This window comes from Eurosta solidaginis, chromosome 4 (assembly GCF_040869045.1).
Source record: "Eurosta solidaginis isolate ZX-2024a chromosome 4, ASM4086904v1, whole genome shotgun sequence".
Lineage (NCBI taxonomy): Eukaryota > Metazoa > Arthropoda > Insecta > Diptera > Tephritidae > Eurosta > Eurosta solidaginis.
Window position 1 is genome coordinate 223231990 of NC_090322.1, and position 14719 is coordinate 223246708.

General features: G+C 35.6%; 1 protein-coding gene and 1 non-coding gene across 8 annotated transcripts in view; both read left to right on the plus strand.

The window, feature by feature from the left end:
* The window catches only part of ldd (lipid droplet defective), a 149734-nt gene that overhangs the window by 34888 nt on the left and 100127 nt on the right, over positions 1-14719 (plus strand). Inside the window, exon 3 of one of the 7 annotated variants that reach the window (XM_067784848.1) lies at positions 8356-8407. The exons of the other annotated variants lie outside the window; for them this stretch is intronic. The gene's annotated coding sequence lies outside the window, so the exon portion shown is untranslated. The remainder of the gene's footprint in view (positions 1-8355; positions 8408-14719) is intronic. 7 annotated transcript variants of the gene reach the window in all.
* Positions 434-532, plus strand: TRNAY-GUA (transfer RNA tyrosine (anticodon GUA)). The gene is made up of 2 exons: positions 434-470; positions 497-532. It is a non-coding gene; the product is annotated as a tRNA-Tyr (tRNA).

Below are 14719 nucleotides of genomic sequence, written 5' to 3' on the forward strand. Positions count from 1 at the left end.
CCCATGGTTCAATTATACAGGTTGGCTCATCACATCAGCTGATTTTATTTATGTCATTGCATGGTTGAAGGGATTGTAAAAAGGAGATGGCAAACTCAAAATGAAACCAACACATGTGCAACATTTTACTTACGCATACAAAAACTGCTAAGTTTTATGTTTCCATTCCATACCATTCGCACCAACACCAATACACAGATTTTGACAATTTGAACAGACATATTTTGTTGCTTTACAGATGAGCCAACCATGTATAGTTGAACCATGGTCAGTACCTGAACTCTTATCAAATCAACGCTTTGCCCCTATTCCACATACCTACCTATTCATAGATTTTTGTTTGTGGCTTTGCGATTCGTTTATACATACATACATAGTAGTTTCTTTTTGCTCACACCGTTGATAACATACATTTTGCCAAGTTTTAACGAAGCCTTCGATAGCTCAGTTGGTAGAGCGGTGGACTGTAGATCGTATAAAAAGTTGTGAAATAGAAATCCATAGGTCGCTGGTTCAAATCCGGCTCGAAGGAATCAATTTTTTTGGCGATATAAAATTAGGTTTTTTTTTTATATGTAAATATTAAATTATTCTTGTTTTGCTAATAATTAAAAGTTTAATGCTTTGAGAATACGTAATTTTTAGTCAAGAAAAAGGGAATCAAAAGTAGCGGAGCATGTTTTTCAAGTCATCAAATCAATTTTTAAACGATTTTTATTTAAATTTAGCGACAGTACTCTCATTTTTTTATGGTCGTTACATATTTTAGTGATTCTGTTCTGTTATAATTTGTTTTGTGTACAAACTACCTGACATCTACTATGAGTATATTGAAAAAAGGGGTGGGAAGTAGCACTTCGGCGTGGACAATATTTCTGAGGAATCGAAATAAATAAGTAATATGTATGCAAACGTGGCACTGAACTTGAATATTGTATGCGTACGTTTGTATTGTTGCTATGTGCATTAGACTCTTTCAGAAAAAAATATTCCAATTACTACAAACTTTTATTTAACTTCACTTTCGTGTTTGTCAGTTGAAGGCATGTATGTACATCAGCGAACAGGAAAATAGCATTGGATATTTCGATCAAATTTCAAAAATAAAATTTTTTTTGTTTTTAATATATTTTCCAAAAATAAAAATTTCTATGAATTTCGTAGTGAAACTATGCAAACCAAACTCAACATTTTCTGGAAAAGTGCAAAAATTAGAGAAAACATGAAAAATATTGAGTACATTTGCAGTTTTGTATAAGGTCTCTCAAAACTTGTATTGTTTTGACAATTTTGCCCCGAAATGGGGTTTAGATTCTCTTTCATACAAAGTTTATTATTATTGGGAGAGTTCAGGATTTTGTGCAAATGGTCTAGCATCATTGCATTTGCAAAGTAGTGTAGTATATTTACACAAAATATTCGGCTATGCATATGCTAGGTCATTGCAAACAAGTAAGGAAAGCTAAGTTCGGGTGTAACCGAACATTACATACTCAGCTGAGAGCTTTGGAGACAAAATAAGGGAAAATCACCATTTAGCAAAATGAACCAAGGGTAACCCTGGAATGTGTTTGTATGACATGTGTATCAAATGAAAGGTGTTAATGATTATTTAAAACGTAGTGGGCCTTAGTTCCGTAGGTATACGCCTTTTCGAGATATCGCAATAAGGGTGGACCAGGGGTGACTCTAGAATTTGTTTGTACGATATGGGTATCAAATTAAAAGTATTAATGAGGGTTTTAAAAGGGAGCCCTTAGTTGTATATGTGAAGGCGTTTTCGAGATATCGACCAAAATGTGGACCAGGGTGACCCAGAACATCTTCTGTACCGCTAATTTATTTATATATGTCATACCACGAACAGTATTCCTGCTAAGATTCCAAGGGCTTTTGATTTCGCCCTGCAGAACTTTTTCATTTTCTTCTACTTAATATGTTAGGTGTCACACCCATTTTACAAAGTTTTTTTTTAAAGTTATATTTTGCGTCAAAAAACCAATCCAATTACCATGTTTCGCTTCTTTTTTCATATTTGGTACAGAATTATGGCATTTTTTTCGTAATTTCGATATCGGAAAAGTGGGCGTGGTCATAGTCGGATTTCGGCCATATTTTATACTAAGATAAAGTGACTTCAGATAAGTACGTGAACTAAGTTCAGTAAAGATATATCGTTTTTTGCGCAAGTTATCGTGTTAACGGCCGAGCGGAAGGACAGACGGTCGACTGTGTATAAAAACTGGGCGTGGCTTCAACCGATTTCGCCCATTTTCACAGAAAACAGTTACCGTTATAGAATCTATGTCCCTACCAAATTTCACAAGGAGTGGTAAATTTTTGTTCGACTTATGGCATTAAAAGTATTCTAGACGAATTAAACGAAAAAGGGCGGAGTTACGCCAATGAAATGTTCTTTTATCTTTGTATTTTGTTGTACCATATCATTACTGGAGTCGAATGTTGACATAATTTACTTTTATACTGTAATGATATTAAATTTTTTGTTAAAATTTGGCTTAAAAAATTTTTTTTTAAAAGTGGGCGTGTTTGTCATCCGATTTCGTTATTTTTTATTTACCACACATATAGTAATAGGAGTAACGTGCCTACCAAATTTCATCATGATATCTTCAACGACTGCCAAATTACAGCTTGCAAAACTTTTAAATTACCTTCTTTTAAAAGTGGGCGGTGCCACCCACATTGTCCTAAATTTTTCTAACCTTCTATTTTGCGTCATAAGGTCAACGCACCTACCAAGTTTCATCGATTTACCCGTCTTTGGTAATGAATTATCGCACTTTTTCGGTTTTCGAAATTTTCGATCTCGATCTCTCGTTCATTTTTAATAGCGATCTGAGATGAGTGCCCAGGAACCTACATACCAAATTTCATCAAGATACCTCAAAATTTACTCAAGTTATCGTGTTTACAGGCTGACGGACCGACGGACATGGCTAAATGAATTTCTTTTTTCACCCAGATCATTTTGATATATAGAACTCTATATCTATGTCGATTAAGCTGGAGATATTGGTGCTTTATCGGTAACCGTATCGGTAACCTTTTAACAGCTGATTCGACCAACCTTATGAGAATCAATGCAATCGATTATTGGTGCCGCTAAGGTCGTAACCGTATCGTAGCCAACCAACTGGGTTTTGGTTTACCGTCGTAACGATAAACAGCTGATTACGTTAGGGATACGGATACAGCGATACGACATACGGCACCAATGACTCCGGCTTTAGTTTATGCCGTTACGGATTACCGTTATGCGAACAAAGTTAATATACTCTGTGAGCTCTGCTCAGCTGAGTATAATAAGCAACATCACAAACTGTAGCATGTTTTCTCAACAAAGAACAGCAAATCAGCACCTGTCAACCCAAAACAAATTGTGCAAAGAAATAATTGAAAATTAAAAAAATTGTTCGTAATCCGTAGCTTATATTTGCTATTGAAACGTTTCCAATACTGAATTCACAAAACTCTGAACTGCCTTATTATTGCTTAAAAATTTGAAAAAATTCAAATGAAAGAAACATTTGTTTTGCACCTACGATATGCAAAATGCTAAACAGTATGTGCCCTTTGTTTTTCGAGTTTCAAACGCTTTCGCCACGTACCCTCGCGACCCTGGAAACACCCATATATCTTATAAGACAGTTCTTATTTCTTATACGATATGAATGTTTGATAGAACGATTACCACTTGAATAAGTAAGACTAAAAAAAATCGTAAATTTTCTTTTGTAGCACCACTCTAATGATGCTCGTTGGTCAGCTGGTTTTCCATAAATACTTTCTACCCTCGTATAGATTTTGCATGTTCTTAATCGTTTCTCTGATTTGATCTGTGTGTGATTTCCTTTTGATTTTCACATTAAGCACCCTCTTACGACGATTCGCCCTAACGAGCGGAGGTCGTCTTCTGGTTGGGAAACTGGAATGAGTTTACGGTATTCTAGCTTCTGTAATAAAAACAGCTCGGGTGGTACTCTCGTTCACGATTACGATGATTAAGAGAGTCAGGCACAAATGCGTGGTAGCTTTATTCATCAAAGGTAGGCGCCGGATTAGCTCACGATTTACTAGACAGTTTGCGGCAGTGAAGCGCAACCGTAAAGGCTGAAGCATGTTGTGAGAATTCGAAGTTGGAGGTGATGTGGCCTTGCGTAATATGAACTGAGGTACCCTTAATAATGGTAAAAATTCAAACTACAACATGAGTCGAAAAATCTTAAGAATTTACAATCTATTTAAAAACTTCCCAAACTGGAGCTCTACAACTACTTATAAAGTCTGTAAAAAAAATCTACGAAACGATCTAATATATGTATTAGAGATTTAAGCCGATCACTTTATCGGCGGCGGCGTAGGCTCTATTATATACCGGCGGCGGCGGCGTGAGTGGCGCGCCGGCGTACGCCGATGTTCTTACTTTAAAAAGCTGGATTTGTGTATTTAAAAAAATAATATTTAGGAAAGGTTTCGTTTGTATGTATTTAAGGAAATCAACCTTTTGGCCATTTCGGAAAGATCCGAAATTTACGCCTCCTGACCCTCACACCATATGCCAGCACAGAAACTATAGGACTGCGACTTCGAACTCATATGTATCTTCGTCGACGTCACTTTCCGTGAGGCTCTAGGTGTAGCTCCAAAGACTTTCTAACGGATGTTTTTGTCACGCTATGCTGCCGAGCTACACCATTGGAACACCTTGAAACGTTAGGCAGTGAGTCGACCGATTTTAACTTGAAAAATGTAAACTGCTGTTTTCCGGCCTCATGATATAAGAGCTCATTATGGATGACCGCGTAGCTTCAGTTTTTATACTAGTTCGACTGTCCACTACCATGAAGGATGAAGTGTGAAAATCAAAATTATCATTTCAGACGCTATTGTATAGTTTCGCAAATGAACAATAGATGTTTGAATGTAAGCCCAAGTGATTTTTTAAACCCTTCTGATACGGACATATATCTCCAACGTAAGTATGAGGTGAGACCCATTTGAAAGGAGTGTTTAAATTACTGGAACCTAATAACGGATTTTGCATCACTGATTTGGTTTATTCTTTCAGCCAATCGCAATATAAAATATTTAAAAAAAGCGGCACCTTTTTTCGGTAATTTTCTTTTTTTTACCAACTTGAGCAGAATTTGAAAACATGTTCGCCTTGGCTCATTTTATTTGAATTCATTGTTCATTATAAATTTTTTGAAAAAATATGCAAAATGAGCATATAAATTTATTATATAACTTTTCTTTTAGTGTTTTGTTTTAATAACTTGGTGAATTGGGTGATGCAAAGTCTGTGTTAAGCTGACATCGAAAGCGCCTGTTTTTATACTCAGTTGAGCAGAGCTTACAGAGTATACTAACTTTGATTGGATAACGGTTGGTTGTACAGGTATAAAGGAATCGAGATAGATATAGACTTTCATATATCAAAATCATCAGTATCGAAAAAAAAAAATTCGATTGAGCCATGTCCGTCCGTCCGTCCGTCTGTCCGTTAACACGATAACTTGAGTAAATTTTGAGGTATCTTGATGAAATTTGGTATGTAGGTTCCTGGGCACTCATCTCAGATCGCTATTTAAAATGAACGATATCGGAATACAACCACGCCCACTTTTTCGAGATCGAAATTTCGAAAACCGAAAAAGTGCGATAATTCATTGCCACATACGGATTAAGCGATGAAACTTGGTAGGTGAGTTGAACTTATGACGCAGAATAGAAAACTCGTAAAATTTTGGACAATGAGCGTGGCACCGCCCACTTTTAAAAGAAGGTAATTTAGAAGTTTTGCAAGCTGTAATTTGGCAGTCGTTGAAGATATCATGATGAAATTTGGCAGGAACGTTACCCCTATTACTATATGTATGCTTAGAAAAAATTAGCAAAATCGGAGAACGACCACGCCCACTTTTTAAAAAAAAATTTTTTAAATTTAAATTTTAAAAGAAAATTTAATATCTTTACAGTATGTAAGTAAATTATGTCAACATTCAACTCCATTAATGATATGTTGCAACAAAATACAAAAATAAAAGAAAATTTCAAAATGGGCGTGGCTCCGCCCTTTTTCCTTTAATTTGTCTAGGATACTTTTAATGCCATAAGTCGAACAAAAATTTACCAATCGTTGGGAAATTTGGTAGAGGCTTAGATTCTAGGACGATAACTGTTTTCTGTGAAAAGGGCGAAATCGGTTGAAGCCACGCCCAGTTTTTATACACAGTCGGCCGTCTGTCCTTCCGCTCGGCCATAATTCTGTACCAAACATGAAAAAAGAGATGAAACATGATAATTGGATTGGTTTATTGACGCCAAATATAACTTTAGAAAAAACTTTGTAAAATGGGTATGACACCTACCATATTAAGTAGAAGAAAATGAAAAAGTTTTGCAGGGCGAAATCAAAAGCCCTTAGAATCTTGGAAGGAATACTGTTCGTGGTATTACATATATAAATAAATTAGCGGTACCCGACAGATGAAGTTCTGGATCACCCTGGTCCACATTTTGGTCGATATCTCGAAAACGCCTTCACATATACAACTAAATAAATACTCATTAACACCTTTCATTTGATACCCATATCGTACAAAAAAATTCTAGAGTCACCCCCACCTTTATGGCGATATCTCGAAAAGGCATCCACCTATAGAACTAAGGCCCACTCCCTTTTAAAATTCTCATTAACACCTTTCATTTGATACCCATATCGTACAAATAAATTCTAGAGTCACCCCTGGTCCACCTTTATGGCGATATCTTGAAAAGGCGTCCACCTATAGAACTAAGGCCCACGCCCTTTTAAAATACTCATTAACACCTTTCATTTGATACCCATATCGTACAAACAAATTCTAGAGTCACCCCTGGTCCACCTTTATGGCGATATCTCGAAAAGGCTCCACCTATAGAACTAGGGCCCACGCCCTTTTAAAATACCCATTAACACCTTTCATTTGATACCCATAGAGTACAAAAAAATTCTAGAGTCACCCCTGGTCCACCTTTTAAGGCGATATCTCGAAAAGGCGTCCACCTATAAAACTAAGGCCCACGCCCTTTTAAAATACTCATTAACACCTTTCATTTGATACCTATATCGTACAAACAAATTCTAGAGTCACCCCTGGTCCACCTTTATGGCGATATCTCGAAAGGGCGTCCACCTATAGAACTTAGGCCCACGCCCTTTTAAAATACTCATTAATACCTTTCATTTTGATACCCATATCGTACAAGATAAATTCTAGAATCACCCCTGGTCCCCCTTTATGGCGATATCTCGAAAAGGCATCCACCTATAGAACTTAGGCCCACTCCCTTTTAAAATTATCATTAACACATTTCATTTGATACCCATATCGTACAAACAAATTCTAGAGTCAGGCCTGGTCCACCTTTATGGCGATATCCCTAAATGGCGTCCATCTATAGAACTATGGCCCACTTCCTCTTAAAATACTCTTTAATACCTTCCATTTGATACACATGTCATACCAACACATTCCAGGGTTACCCTAGGTTCTTTTTACAACATGGTGATTTTCCCTTACTTTGTCTCCACATCTCTCAACTGAGTATGTAATGTTCGGTTACACCCGAACTTAGCCTTCCTTACTTGTTTTAAATAACTTTTGAACAGTTAGGAAGAGTTAAATTTCACATTTAGTTTCTTATAACTGGCGGTGATGCCATCCGTTGATACCACTTTCGACCATATCCGCCCAATTTGTGACATGAACAATAAATGGCCTAAACAGTCTTAAACGAGTAGAAAATATAGTAACGCGCCGAACGCCGCCGCGCCGATATTTTTGACGCGTGTATCTCTAATATGTATGTCAGTATGTAAATATGCGCAGAAATGATGTTATTAGGATATTATTAAACAGCATGAATATTTATTGTTTTGTTTGTATTTATAAATCAATGAACTCCTCTAGTTTTTTTGCCGACTATCCTTCCTACAAGAAAAGGTCAGTGAACTTGACCCGAAATAGTTTGTGGCCTTAACTGGTCCATAGGATAGACCGATTTTTTCGTTCAAAGCAATGTATTATCATATTATTCGATCCTTGGAATATTTAATACGTTCAGGCGAATGGTCCGATTTGGCTCGAAATGGATCCGATTTCAAAATCAAAATTTACCAATTATATCGCTATGCTTGCAGTCAGAAAAACATTTACCTAAACTATTTTCTTTAAATTAAATTAAATTTCAGTTAACGAGTAAGAATTTCTTGTTTTTATATAAAACTTTTCATTAAATTTTTGGAAAAAATTTCCTTAAACACATTCAACTTCTGCGTCGTTTCAGCGCTGGTGTCACTTTGAAAGAACGCACGCAGAAAATTTCGTCATCCAAAATAGTATGTATATAAAAAATTTTTATAGTTTAAAAAAGAAACTATTTTTGTAAATTGAATCCAAATTATTTAAAATAGAATAAAATCGAGCAAAATTAGAAGACTGCAAGGTAATTGACCAAAAACGATAGCAAAACGTTAGTTTTTGAATTCCTTTTGCGTTACTTAGGTGTTTCCGTTGCGTTGTTTCTCGATTGAAAACATAGCCATGGATACTTGTGTGTTCAAAGTCAGCTGTTGATGCAGCGTAAGCGCCGAAATGACGCAAAAGTCGAATGTGTTTGGGCCTTAAGAGTACTCGACTGATAATTTTGGACCCCGACTATAAATCCACTGCCGTGTCAGTTACACCACAATTTTTAAGGAGTAATGCGAATTTCAGACAGAGGCTTAATGAAATAATAATAAGACAACAAACGTCTTATTAAACTCAATCTTCCATACAATATACACATTTTTAATTATCTCATTTTGCTTGGTGTTTCGGATTCTATTGTCAAAGTAGCAAACGAAAACCAAACATACATACATTATTTTCATTAATTTACGAAGAAGAGAAAATGATCAGAAAAATGCAAATTTTTATTTTAGCAGCAAAACATAATATAAAAAAAAAAAACAAAACAAAACATAATATGGCTTTTTTAAAAATAGGAATAGTTACACATGCATTTTATTTTCATTGTCTTTAAAGTTAAAAAGAAAGGGGATACTATTAATTTTTGTAAGAAGTATAGTATTTTTTTGGGGCTGCTGACAGATTCGATAATGAAGCAAAAGGCCCATCAAGCTTCTGTGGGAAATCGGCTTAAAATGTCTTATTTTTGTATAAACTTTGTATTAGCAAATAAAAAGATAATTTGTGGAATAGTTTTTCTTCTTCTTCTACTGTTCAACCAAGAAACCATGAAAAAACCATCACAGTTTTTGAGAAAATTACTTGTCTAGATTTAGGAAGCGTTTCTTTGCGGCAAAATCATTACTATTTTCTCTGCTTTTTCAGGAATTTGAAGAATTTTTTTAGTGTGGGGAGACATTTTCTGCTGCTTTTGGTCGATTTTCACAAACACAGACTTATGAAATCATTTCTCATCTTCGTTTTATTTAAAATAATGGCTATTACAGATATTCTTCCGTAGTCTTAGCTAGTTGTTCAAAACTCTGAAAACTTTTTGCCATGCGAAATCTTTGTGGAGCTTGCCTAAAAGGGGAGCGTACCAGATAGCAGGGAGCTGCGCTGGTAGCTTGCTTTAAAGGGTTCGGAATTTTTTCACACAGGGAACTGCTAACATGCCAACCTAATATAAACGCACGCAAGTCATTTTCTGTCAAAAATGTCTCATGCACATACAACTTGTATGAATTGAATTTGCTGGGTGAAAACCTAACTCGATTTCCAATTTTTGTTCTGCGTGAGATTTAGATTTGACGTTTGCACACATGCTTTACATTGTCGCAACGCATGCTTATTTGGGTTAGGGCAAAAAACGCCGGTTGTTTGCGTGCGCAAAAAAACGCAGTGTGGTTTTATTAGGTTGGCATGTAAGCCTTTCGACATGCTCTAAAGTCTGCACGCGGGTTTTCAAATTTTTTTAAGTTGTTAAAGGTACTATTTTTATCTATGTATTTTTACTATGTAGAATAAGTATTTACATACATATGTATATCAAAAAAACTTCTGAGAAATTTGTATAAATTACATTTGTAAATATATACTTCATAAATATTTACACTATGCACATACATACTTATATGTGTATGCAAATACCTTCGATTTGTATGTAGATTGTCATTTACATTTGTTTGGGAAAGCATTTTCTTTGAGCAATGAATCAATAAAATAGTAAGCCAGATTGATTACCTGCCCAAACCAAGTGTCTATTTACCAGGGCTTCGAAATAAGATTAAATTGAAGTCCCATACTGAAACTTTATTATCAACCAAAAAAAAAAAAAAAAACATTTTTCGCTGAGAGGAAGTTTTATTTTTTTAATAAATAATTGTTATTAAGGGAGAGAAAGAAATAGACCTCCTTCATAAATCTTCTAGTTGAATAATATCTTAAAATCTCACATTTGAAGTCCGGATCTCGATATTATTTTTAAAAAAACTTGTTTCGTTTATTTTTCTTTCGATTTAAAACAAAAAAAAAAAAAATAATAATTTGACTCATAAAATATTTTGCTTAAATTTTGCTGTTATTTTACTAACTACTTTAAGCAGACTTGCCAGAAGGGGCACACTGAAAGAAAAAGACTGTTAAAATCAACCGAAATACGGGTCAATTCAACCGAAATTTTGGTAAATTTTTATACATCGCAACAAGATGTTGAATCAATTGCGCACAAATCCTTGATTCGTAATTTACCGTTTTAGTAGTCAAATGAACAAAAAAAGTTGTTGCGACAGCTTTGTATGAAAGTACCTTTGTTGCCATATAAATATGTAAATAAATGTAAGGCGCGATAACCTCCGAAGAGATTTGCGTCGTGCTCCTTTTTAATTTTTCTTACAAATTGGCGGGACGGGAACTACTTTATTTTATGCCGCTCCGAACGACATCTGCAAGGCATGTGAGTTTTCACTGAGAGCATTTCATGGCAGAAATACACTCGGAGTGCTTGCCGAACTCTGTCGAGGGGCGACCCCGCTTAGAAAATTTTCTTCTAATTAAAAAAACTTATTTCTAAAATTTTGATTTTGCTTTGCCCGGGGTGTGAACCCAGGGTCTTCGGTGTGGTAGGCGGAGCACGATACCATCACACCACGGCGGCCGCCATATAAATACGTAAATATGTGAATACATAAATACGCATGCTTGCTACATATACATACATATGAATATAGAAATGAAAATAGTAGTCACAAAACTGATTCTCAATTCTCTCAGTTGCAGCTCAGCTCATTTCCAATATCTTCTCTCGCCTGTAGTTGCCACACTTGATTGTTTCGAACAAAACTTGTAGTATAAATGTTTGACATAACATTTTAAATAGAGAACTTGTAAGTTATAGAAAAGTAAAGAATCAAATCCCAGGAAAGTAATTCAACACTGGAGTAACTTTACATGTAATTCGTCAAGTTTAATTTTCGTAACACTTTAAGTTGAAACGATTCCAAAACAACTCAAAATTTTATGTTGTCGGAAACATCAACATTAAAAAACGATGTTTTTTATTATCTTATTAAATTCGTGGCGGCCACCGTGGTGTGATGGTAGCGTGCTCCGCCTACCACACCGGATGCCCTGGGTTCAAACCCCGGGCAAAGCAACATCAAAAATTTTAGAAATAAGGTTTTTCAATTAGAAGAAAATTTTTCTAAGCGGGGTCGCCCCTCGGCAGTGTTTGGCAAGCGCTCCGGGTGTATTTCTGCCATGAAAAGCTCTCAGTGAAAACTCATCTGCCTTGCAGATGCCGTTCGGAGTCGGCATAAAATCATGTAGGTCCCGTCCGGCCAATTTGTAGGGAAAATCAAGAGGAGCACGACGCAAATTGGAAGAGAAGCTCGGCCTTAGATCTCTTCGGAGGTTATCGCGCCTTATATTTATTTTTTTTTATTTATTAAATTCGTTCGCGTGAGTGAAAATTCTTAAAAACTTGAACAACATGTTCAAGCAAAACTTTTGCAACAAGAGCGCGCAATTTTGCATTTCGTTTGCACAGTAAATTCAAAAAAGGGTTTTTTCGTTTTGTATTGATAACTGAAAAACTAGTTTTTTGTTGTTTTCCCATTTTGCGTGCTTTTTCGATTTGATGCTTTTCTTATTTTGGTGTTTTTTGTTAACAAGTGGCACCATCGTCATAAGTACAAAGTAGAGAGCGCAGTGAGCGTAAAATTCTCTTTGAAATTTGCTCATGTATTGACAGTTCATCGCCGTTGAAATGACCTGTAAGATCAATTGTGTTAACAAAAAAATCAGTTAGATTGATTAGGAATCTGTCAATTTTACAAAATTTTGTTAACTTAAGAGCGAAAATTTCTCTTCTGTTGAAATGACTAAACCAATTTGTTCGCTTGACAAAGAACTCAGTCGAATTAACCATAATTCGACCAATTTCACCGAATCTCCGTTAAGTCAAGAACAACAGAATGATTTGTTGATTTTACTAGCACCATTTGTTTCAGTGTATATATTTTTAAACGGTTTTATTTAGCTTGAATTGACAAACCGGCCAGCCGGCCGCACGGCCGTTGTGAACGAATTTTGTAATTAAAATTTAAGTAACTTCCCGATAAGCTACAAGCTTGAAACTTGGAATATAGTTCAGCACCCGATGACAATGCAATATTAAGAAAAAAACTCCGATAGGTGGCGCATGGATCGATATATATATATATAAATCGTATTTGTGGTCCGATTTGGTTCATATTTGGAACACATAATGCATGCATGAAGAGAAAGCGGCATATGAAGAAAAACCGCCGCTAGGTGGCGCAAAGGTCGAGATATTCAAAAAAACGATTCGTTGACTTTACTAGCACCATTTCTTTCAGTGTATATATTTTCAAACGGTTTTATTTAGCTTGACTTCACAGACCGGCCAGCCGGCGCACGGCCGTTGGGAACGAATTTTGTATATAAAATTTAAGTAATTTCCCGATAAGCTACAAGCTTGAAACTTGGAATATAGTTCAGAACCCGATGACAATGCAATAATAATAATATATATATATATGTATATATAAAGATTAAAGAGTTATCAATATATTAACAAAGTGTGTCCAATTTGTTTTCGGCGTGTATCGCTTATTCATACAAATATTAGGCCTATTTTTTTAAATGTATATACATCCACATTTGCGGGTAAAAACGCTTAACATCACTTAGATAGATCATGTAAAGGAGACCTATCTAGGGGCAATTAGTGAGGATTCGTGGCAGTGTTTAAATAGCTCGCTACAAAACGGGTTGTGCCTAATAGCAGAGACACGCACCTTTGTTGGGCATAGTGTATAACCTATAGCTAAATCGGTCGCGGTGAATTGTGGACACACACACTTTTCGGTTATTGAAGTGGAGAATAGCATGAAATTTAGCAGTACAAATTTTTTGCGCAACAAATTCATAAGTGTAGATAAAGTTATGCAGTTACCAGCCCACATAAAGTTTAAGTGTATATGTATATACATATTGTTACGAATGTTAGCAACACTAAGGGGTACTGCCATCTCTATGCCGATGCTAAGCAGTGACGTGAATGCACATCAATAATTTAATCATCTTGTCTACACCTATGTAGGTACACGCAGCTGAGAGCAACGCACAAGCACATGCAGATATCTTATCTGAAATGCTCCTAAAGGTATGCAATTGTGATTGTGGAAGTGTCGCTCACACATACAAGCGCATGGGGTATGAGAGAAGCTATAAAAATTATACATCTGTAGTTGTAGCTGAGAAATTTATAACTAATTAAGTAAATTCTGGAAGCGCCTAGAAGATGCACGAGGAAATTAGAGAGTATAAAAGCATCAGCGGTAGAGGCGCTATGGGCAGTTTCGATTAAGACGCTATTAGCGAGCAATAGCAGTATTATTTGAAAAAAGGAGTTATTTATTGTGAAGTACTTTAATAAAGGCCATTTTGCATTATTAAATATTGGAGTTATTAATTCAACAGTTTAGTGATCGAACTAAGCAAAAGGGCAAATAAGAGGATTTGCAGTAAATTCGTTACAATATATTAAGGTGGGCCGATTTTTATGGACGAAATTTAACCGATATCGCGCCATCGATTTTTCAATAGGATTTGGGCTCAGGAAAAAAAGTTCCACTACGCATACCCAAAAATATAATTTTAGAGCCTGCGAAATTTAATTTTTTTGACCTTTTTTCGACTTTGATTTTTAAGGATTTTATACTATACAAATTTTCATATGTATTGGGTGGGACAGGGTATACATATGACAATTTTTATAGTAGGTCATGAAAAACCCCTTAAAAAGCAAAGTCGAAAAAAGTAAAAAAAAATGAAATTTCGCAGGCTCGAAAATTATTGTTTGGGTGTGCGTAGTGGAACTTTTTTCCTGAGCCCAAATCCTATTGAAAAATCGATGGCGCGATATCGGTTAATAAATCGACCCTGTCTAATATATATGTAAAAAAAAACACAGCTATCAAAAAATTATTATCGATTTGTTATGCCACAGATACCGATAAAGTTTCAACAAACCCGTAGATAACAAGTCAATTAGGTGTCGATGACTCGTTGATAACAAACCCATAAATCGGTATAATTCGCTGTCGATAATAAGCCGACTATAAATCAATCACTTATCGGTATCGTTTGTTACCGATAATAAGCCGATGAAA